Here is a 9,664-nt window from a genome sequence, read left to right as displayed (position 1 = left end):
CCCACCCTGCTCTGTTGTGGAGGAAGAACATGGGCTAGTCCCTCACTCAAATTCTTTAGATGGCACCTGGTTACTGAACTCTGAGCTGTTATCTTAGCTCAATTCAAAAGATTCTTCTTTGGTTGGTCATTTATCACCTCAGCAGCATCAGGATGTGGTGAAATTAATAAGAGCGTTTCCTTCCATTTTGGATGATGTACCCACCCAGACCTTTTCAGCATGAAGTTAAGGTTATTTGCGACGCTTTTATTAAACTCGTCGGCCAGAACTGCAGCTTGCTGAAAGACCTTACATTCATTTAAATACACCGCTACTCTTTCGGACACGCAGTTCTTAAATTCCTCCGGTAAAATAAGTTCTTTTAAAGATTCCATATCATACACTTCAGTACCTGCAACCCACATATCAAATAAGAGGCCTTTCTCCCTGGCAAACTCGACATAGCAACCCTCTGAAGTCGACAGAAGCTCATAGGTACGTAAAATTGTACTCTTCACAACATCATAATCCATGCCATTGCTAAGAGCAGAACATACCTCTCTCACCTTCCCAACCAAGTTACACTGCAGCAATGTCCACAACTCTTTTGGCTAATTCAACAAAACAGCAGTACGCTTGAAAATTCTAAATTAACTGTTCAGTTTTGCTAAAACTCAGCACCAGGGCAATATTTTTCCTGACTGAAAATGAGGATCGCAGTTCCCCTCCCATCTCTGGACTCAACTCCAGTTCGCGCAGCTGAATTTCCCTCTCAACTTCCAACTACATTCTCTAATGCTATGTCTGCGCAGATGTGTGAGGTACAAAAAGGACAGGTGGCGTGGATCAGTTCAGAAATGTAATGAGATGATGTCATTAAATGAGCGCCAGCCAAACATTACACGGTAGAAAACAATGTGGAAATAGTGTCTCATCCAGCTATTTTTACACAGATGAATGGAGACGATTCTAACGATTATGCAAAAAATAATCGCGTTCAGTTCAGGCGATTATGTAATAATTGTGACAGGCCTATTGGTGAGCATGACTGGCACGTAAGAAGCATGGTACTTCTGATTGGTGAGAATGGCTGTCACACAAAGAGGATGGTATGAATTTGTAAAACTGTTCTCATGACTGTTATAAACCCTGGGTCAAACATACTGTATAATACATATCCTAAATTGCAGCCGTTGCAGTTTGCTAATCATGTTGTTACAGTATAAACCTAACAGCCTACCTACAGCAGCTATGATTGGCATTGAATATTCACTAGCTAATTAGGAGCATAACAAGAACCCTCCTTAAAATAGGCTGCTGACCAGTGACTGTCCTGTCCTGGCTGTCCCCCTGAACACTCTGTGGAATAGGTCAAGTAACTGTGGGTCTATCAGCAGTTCGCAAAACCAGCGATTCTATGAAGACAGTCTGTGACCCCTTGTGTTAATCCATTCATAGTCATCATTTTACTGTTGTATTTTACACACTGTGTACAATCACACAGTGGAAACATGTATTGTGGTCAGATGAATCAGTATTCCAGATGTTTTTTGGAAGAAATGGACACAGTGTTCTCCGGACCAAAGACGAACCCCATGCTGTTGCACACCTTAATACGTGTTTGCAGGAAGAAAGGGACAAAATAACACCTGAATTTTCTCTGCTGTTATAACTGCTAGAGTAGGTTTCTTTTATGAATCAAAGATAAGAAATTTTCTTGCAAATAAAGGTAATGAAATGGTGAACACACTGTAAATGTATTTGTTAGCGAAGAATATTGAGTGTATTTTAAGTAAATGTTAAGTGACTGACAAGCAAATGTAGAAAATCTCAGTGTGTGCAAAAACTTTTCACTGGTGCGGATGAGATACATATGGATATATAATGTCTCATTAACAATTATTCTGGCCATGTGTTTTATCCAAAAATGCAAACATCCATCCATCCATTATCTCCCGCTTATACGAGGTTGGGTCGCGGGGGCAGCAGTCTCAGCATGGAAACCCAGACTTCCCTCTCCCCAGCCACTTCATCCAGCTCCTCCGGGGGAATCCCGAGGCGTTCCCAGGCCAGCCGAGAGACATAGTAGCTCCAGCGTGTCCTGGGTCTTCCCCAGGGCCTCCTCCCAGTGGGACATGCCCGGAACACCTCACCAGGGAGGCGTCCAGGAGGCATCCTAATCAGATGCCCGAGCCATCTCATCTGGCTCCTCTCAATGCAGGAGATGTAGGAACGTAGATCGACTGGTAAATCGAGAGCTTTGTCTTTTGGCTCAGCTCCTTCTTTGCCATGACAGACCGATGCAGCGCCCGCATCACTGCGGACGCCACACCGATCCACCTGTCGATCTCCCGCTCCATCCTTCCCTCACTCGTGAACAAGACCCCAAGATACTTAAACTCCTCCACTTGGGGGAGGACCCCATCCCCGACCCGGAGAGAGCATTCTACCCTTTTCCGGCTGAGGACCATGGTCTCGGATTTGGAGGTGCTGATTCTCATCCCAGCCGCTTAACACTCGTCTGCGAACTGTCCCAGCGAGAGCTGAAGGTCACGGTCCGATGAGGCCAACAGAACCACATCATCTGCAAAAAGCAGAGATCTAATCCTGAGGTCACCAAAACCGGACACCCTCAACGCCCTGGCTGCACCTAGAAATTCTGTCCATAAAAACTATGAACAGAATCGGTGACAAAGGGCAGCCCTGACGGAGTCCAACCCTCACCGGAAACAAGTCCGACTTATTGCCGCCCCTGCGGACCAGGCTCTGGCACCGGTCATACAGGGACCGAACAGCCCTTAAAAGGAAGCCCGGCACCCCATACTCCCCGAGCACCCCCCACAGGACTCCCCGAAGGACACGGTCGAATGCCTTCTCCAAGTCCACAAAACTCCCATGAACCCTCCAGAACCCTGCAGAGAGTTTAGAGCTGGTCCACTGTTCCACGACCGGGGCGAAAACCACACTGTTCCTCCTGAATCCGAGGTTCGACAATCCGGCGGACCCTCCTCTGCAGAACTCCTGAACAGACCTTACCAGGGAGGCTGAGGAGTGTGATCCCCCTATAGTTGGAGCACACCCTCTGGTCCCCTTCTTAAAGAGGGGGACCACCACCCCGGTCTGCCAGTCCAGAGGCACTGCCCCCGATGTCCACGCGATGCTGCAGATGCGTGTCAACCAGGACAGCCCCACAGCATCCAGAGCCTTAAGGAACTCCGGGCGGATCTCATCGATAAGGTTTAAGCCCTTTACCATGATTTATCCATTTGAACACTTGCTACCTGTAAGTCAGTGTTCCTACCCTAAGTATTATAGAAACTTCCTAACTTATATAATTTAGGATAGCTACATATTCCCACTCATAAAATAATGATTCAAATTCTATATATTGTGGCCACATTTTATTACAGCAGTCTCATCATATCCATGAGTGATACAATCCAATACCTACCGCTGATAGTCAAAACAGTGAACAATCTGCAGACCCCATATACAGCATAATTTTCGTGTACATACAAATGGTACAGTTTAATTGATAAATTATGCATAATAAGACATTACCAACATTAAATACAGTAATCAAAGTACATTGTACATTCTTATACAGTCCTGTATTCTCTGGAATGAAAGGAGTTCTGACATTTTAGCCTAATTCTGAAGAAATGATAGAGCAATGAAAAAAATCTATCAAGCGATAATGGAGCAATGTAATTCATGTTTAAAAAGATACTGTTACGTGTTTAACTGTTTTTTTTTTTTTGGACCGAGGTACACCGCAGATAACTAAAACCACAGTTACCAAAACCGTGGATATGAGGGACTACTGTAATTCATTAGCACAATATATTAAAACATGGCCACAATATACATATGTTTATCACTACGTCATGAGTGGGGCTTCATACATTTTATTGGTTATGTGAAAGTAATCAAAGAGCAGCCATACAGATTAAATAAGTTTAACATTATCTGGTGGCTGGTGAAATCTAGGACAGCTTACCTGTTAGGAAAGCTTATTAAAGATTTTGGGGAGTTAAGATGGAATACACCCCCAAGACAGAAGAGACAAAAAACAGGTTATGAATGAGAATTCAATCAAGTAGGCGAGATTGATATGTTGTGACTTAGATTGCTGTGTATTGAATCCTATGTTAGTTTTGTTTAGAGCCTGCCACTGAGTTTGATGGGCAACTTTGACAGATAATTGTAATGGTTGCTGGTATAACTTATATTGACATTTGAATATTCAAATGACGATTTAAATTATAATTTATATAATTGATTAGATGACATGTGTTCATTTAATATTGTCACAAAACACATACATATACATATGATAATATAAATAAAAATTAAGAGGCTTCCTTTAAGAATGCATCCCAAATCAGTTAAAATAAACGTTTTCAATGTTTAACAGAAAGACATTAGACAATTGCTACAAAAAAGGTCTAAATTTAGCTTTTGGTCACAGGCCTATGTTTTCCAAGAAACTAAGATGTTTATATTTTTTTAAAATATCAGCATCTTTGCATTTTTGGAGAGTCAGTTCCTCTTCTCAAAAATTTGCACACCTGTACTGAATAACCACTCACTCTCCACACCTATACGGAGAACAATAAGGTAACCTCAGGTGCTCATATATGTCATACTCCTCTCGGTGAAGACACAAATGTCTAATGAGGCTCGAGGTGCAGAATGCTTTAGCAGATTACTCTCCACAAGCAACTTCTTTTGCATGCATGTTGCAAATTGCAAATCTTTCAGCTTTAACAGATATCTGGTTAAACTACCACAATAATAGTGCTGCTGCTGTGTTTGAAACTTTTGTCAACGCATATATTGTACATCATCTGCGAAATTGATATTTGAGATCAGTCAAATTAAAGGCTAACAACAGAGTAATTAAGACTGAAAATTGAGCGATTTTTAAGAGAACTTCATGGTGAGAGTGCTGGCTGCTCTCCTCCCTGAAGACATAGGCATAGACCTGCACCTTCCTCAGCAGATAGTGATCACACTCACCTGGCTTCAACACATTGATTCCCAGGAGGTTGGAGTTCCTCTCAGTCACCATGCTCCAGCTGTGGTTGTAATTCTTCCTCCATAGCTGTGCAGAACACAGATAGGTGCCTGCCTCCCTGGGGCCGGCCCGGTTTACGCTCAGGCGGAAGTTACTGCTGCTGGTGGCATGTTCCACAGTGATTCTGGTTCCTGGGCCAGGTGCCACATCACCCCACCGGATCATGCCATCATGCGAAAACGTCATCAGGTCACGGAAGGCAGCATCAGGCAGTCCATCCAGCTGTGGCTGGAAGCGCCAGGTGACAGCAGTTGGCATCTGTGGATCGTGCTGTGGCTTCACAATGCATTGTAGGTCAAATGAGTCACCGTATGTCACGCTGGGCGTCCGGGATGAGGCAAACACAAAGAAGGAGGGCTCTGAAAAAAATTATGAAAATGCCAGGTCAGCGGACTGCAGGCTGAGAGGGACTGCTTCTGCTACTCTTACAAGAGTGACTGCTCAGAAGCTTAGCCTCTCACTCTTACTGTTGTAGCAGGGGTTCCATAATGTCTGAGAAAGATTTCTATGAGCCAGAATGTTTATTAGTTTTTCAACACTTATTTAAAAATTCCATACTCTTTCAGACTTTGGGGGTGGAGATTTGGGGGTTGGCAACAGTGGTTATCTAAGTTGATGCCCTGCTTGGCCATGAACAGGCAGCAAAGCTTCTGCCCACCACGTGGCTGACAATTCATATTTGAATTTTGTATTTTGTTTTCCATTCACACTTAGGATCTTTAGCCAAACAAATACAAAATATAGGACTGGCAAGCCAAGCATCTAAATATTTCCCCATTGTGAATGTTGTAAATTGCAACCTAGTCTGCATCAATATTTTTTGCTGGAAATTAATCAAGTGCGCACCTCACAGACTAACCCCACTCCTTTATTTTGGACGTTGTTCTTCAGTGCACACTGTGAAGATTCTGGCGCTGCCAACCAGTTCACACTGGTGATTTCATCAAAAACATTAATAAGTAAATTCAATTATTTTTAGACTAGACTGTAGGCCAATTTGTTGCATCAGTCTGGAAATACCAAAGTATTTCTTTAGTTTTTTCATACTTATACAGACTTGTAAAACACCAAAATCATATTCCATACTTTTCCATACTGCGTGGAAACCCTGGCTTTAATATGCAATATTCAATGATGAACATGGCAAAGCAGTACACACTCACCACAGAACATGATTTCATTTGCTTCCCAGATGCTTGCAATTCTAGACTGTTTTAACCATATAGTTGTAACTGTACTAAACCAAGTTGGTTTCTGCCAGAACCTGAACCAACAACATTGAAATGCATCACAACTAAGAGCAATCTACGTCTCCAGGAACCTCCAGTTACAAGTGAGTCTAATGGCACGTCATCGTCTGCCCACATCCTGCATCAGCAATGTCATGTGAATCAGCACAGGTACACAACATGCCCACAAATAGGGTGACCTGAGGTAGCATAGACATCTGCTGTGCCCCCCCCCCCCCCCAACCCCCCCAGTCTGCCCATGCAGTTGGCAGGTAAGAGGATTAGCCTGTCCCTGGGCCAGCAGGGTAGAACTGTAGGTCGGGCAATTTGCCAGCTCACCAGCTCACCATACGGGGGCTCCAAAGATTATAGGCTAAGAGCAGTCTTATTTTTTATTTTTTATTTAACCTTTAATTAACTAGGTTTGTCCCATTGAGATCACAGATCTCTTTTGCAAGGGAGACCTGGCCAAGGTGGCAGCAACACAGTGACAATGCAGAGTCTTACAAAGTAATACAAGAAAGAAAAGAAAACATAGTTAGAATTTACAATTACATATAGATAACCTCGATTCCAGAGTCTTTAGAAGAGTTTTAAATTCCTTGAGGGGTATTAAATTGTGCAAACGGAGTTCAACTTGAAGTCTGTTCCATGAGTAAGGTGCTGAGAACCTGAAGGCTTTCTTTCCTAGTTCGGTTCTTACTTTAGGAACAACCAGATTTAAGAAGTCCATCGAGCGAAGGTTATGACGTCCTTGCTTCCAGGATAGGAGTGAGGATAAGTAAGAAGGAAATTTACCCCTGATGGTTTTATAGATGAACATATGCCAGTGAGTGAGGCGACGAGCTTGTAAAGAAGACCAATTTACTTTGGCATAAAGCACACAGTGGTGAGTTAGAGAACCGCTGTTTGAAATAAACCTCAGTGCACCATGATAAACGCTATCTAACATGTGAAGACAATGAGCAGATGCATGCATGTATAATACATCACCGTAATCGATGATAGGTAAAAAAGTTGAGCTTTTTTGTTAAATATTTAATATGTTCCTTATAAGACAGATGGTCGTCAATTAAAAGTCCTAGGTATTTGAAATTTGACACCAATTGTATTTGGTGACCATCCCTTGTTAAAATTTTTCCAGATAATGTTAGTCTGAGGTGGTGAAGAACATAAGTTTTGTTTTGTCCGCATTTAAACTGAGTTGTAAGTGACAAAGTTGTTTTTGTACTTTGTCAAAAGCAACTTAAAGGTATTCAAAAGCCTTTGCGGGAGTAGGTGCAGAGCAGTAGATCACGGTATCATCAGCATAAAGGTGAAAAGTTGAATTTGGAATATTCCGACCCAGGTTATTTATATATATGCTGAACAATAATGGGGCTAGAATTGAACCTTGTGGGACCCCTTTATGAATATGGAGTAACTCTGAGGTAGAGCCTTCTGCTTGAATTGCCTGGGTTCTTCCTGTGAGGTAGTTTGTAAACCATTCAACTGTTTGTTTAGAGAAACCGATATCTTATAAGGCGATTAATCAAAATTTTATGATCAACAGTGTCAAAGGCTTTGGATAAATCTAAAAACAAAGATAGGCAACATTGTTTGTCATCGAGGGCTTTTATGATGTCGTTTGTGACCTTCATCACAGCAGTGGTAGTGCTATGATTTTTACGAAAACCTGACTGATTCGGGTGAGAGGACAGAGTTTTTATATAAATAATCTTTTAATTGCATATTGATCAAGGATTCAAGCACTTTTGCGACAACAGAGAGTTTTGAGATTGGCCTATAATTATTTAGATTTGTTGGGTCACCCCCTTTTAGTAGGGGGATGACAAAGGCTGATTTCCAGTCATTGGGGATTTCGTTAGTTAACAATGATAGGTTAAAGATATTACGTAGTGGTTCAGCTATAATTTCAGCTGCTAATTTTAAAAAGACGGGTTCTAGGTTATCTGGTCCTGATGATTTTCTGGGATTTAATTCTTTTAGAGCCCTTTCTACATCTGCTGAGGTAAAAGGAATAAGATTAAAGACTTGCATGTTATCATTTATACAGTATGAGACCGGTGATTCTGTGGATACTGTAAGTTATTATACTGAACCAAGTTGCCAAATGAAATAAAATGTCTGTTAAAGTGATTTAATATTGCTGTCTTATCAGTTATTCTGGTGTCGTCGACAAGTATATTGAGAGGAAGATTAGTTGTGTCATTGTTAGCGGACAATGATTTGATAGTTTTCCAAAAAATTTTTGGGTTATTGAGATTTCCGAGGGTGGAGGACAGGTAATAGTCGGCTTTAGTTTTTCTAAGCAAAAGGGTAAATTTATTTCTGAGTTGTCTAAATTTAAGCCAATCAGTCTCTAAATTTGACTCACGAGCCTTGGCCCAGGAGGCATTACGTTTACGCAATAGATCTGCCAGGTCAATAGAAAACCAAGGGTTCTCGCGCCCTTTAATTCTAAATTTACGGAGAGGGGCATGTTTGTTTATAAAGTAACTGAAGTTATGTATGAAGTCTAGCTTAATTTACATTATACCAGGGCACTGTCAAATTATTGTATGTAAAGGGTGTTGATAAAATTTTATATAACCATACAAAGAAATTGTTACAGATAGACATGCAAGAAATGTGGTCCTACCCTTTCGGTTTTCTGAAATGTCGTTGTGTTTTTTGAAATGTTCAGTTTTCTGAAATGTCACTGTGTTTTCTGTAATGTGGTGCTTTTTGAAATGTGTTTTCTGTAATGTCGTGTTTTCTGAAATGTTGTCTTTTCTGAAATGTCGTTGTGTTTTGACCTTCAGGGCCACCGTACAAAGCCCAGGTATCGGTATCAGGACAGAAAAAGTGGAATCAGTGCATCCCTGTGTTTGTGTGTGTGTGAGCACAAAAATCTGATTGTTTATGTGGTTTTTAATGAAATATGCAAAGACAGTAATTATTTTAAAATCTTTAAAAATAAACTTTCTCGAACTTGCAAGTTAAAATTTTGGCAATTTGTGAAAATTTTCTACAAAAAAACACACAGAACTGCCAGTTGCCAAGCAAATTTAGTAAAAGAGAAAAAAAACTGCTGGAAAATCAAGCATTTTTGGCCACAACAGTCACAAAATACAACTGCAAAAACCCATAGGGACTGCTTAAACCCATCCTCCAATACTGGCTCACACTGATTTAAAAGCCTGATTAACTATAACTATTTTCTCCAAATAAATTTAAGAATGAGGATACATCTCTGAAGAATCAGTTTGTTTTATGATGGCTAAATGCTTTCTAATGTCCTGCAGCCCACTGAGAGGATATAGAGACTGTAATGCATCAGCCGCACACACAGCTGGTAATAACCACTTAATGAAAAAATCAGATTAATACAAAT

The sequence above is a fragment of the Paramormyrops kingsleyae genome, unplaced genomic scaffold, assembly GCF_048594095.1.
Source record: "Paramormyrops kingsleyae isolate MSU_618 unplaced genomic scaffold, PKINGS_0.4 ups140, whole genome shotgun sequence".
In the NCBI taxonomy this organism is placed as follows: Eukaryota; Metazoa; Chordata; class Actinopteri; order Osteoglossiformes; family Mormyridae; genus Paramormyrops; species Paramormyrops kingsleyae.
This window is presented reverse-complemented; position numbering follows the sequence as displayed.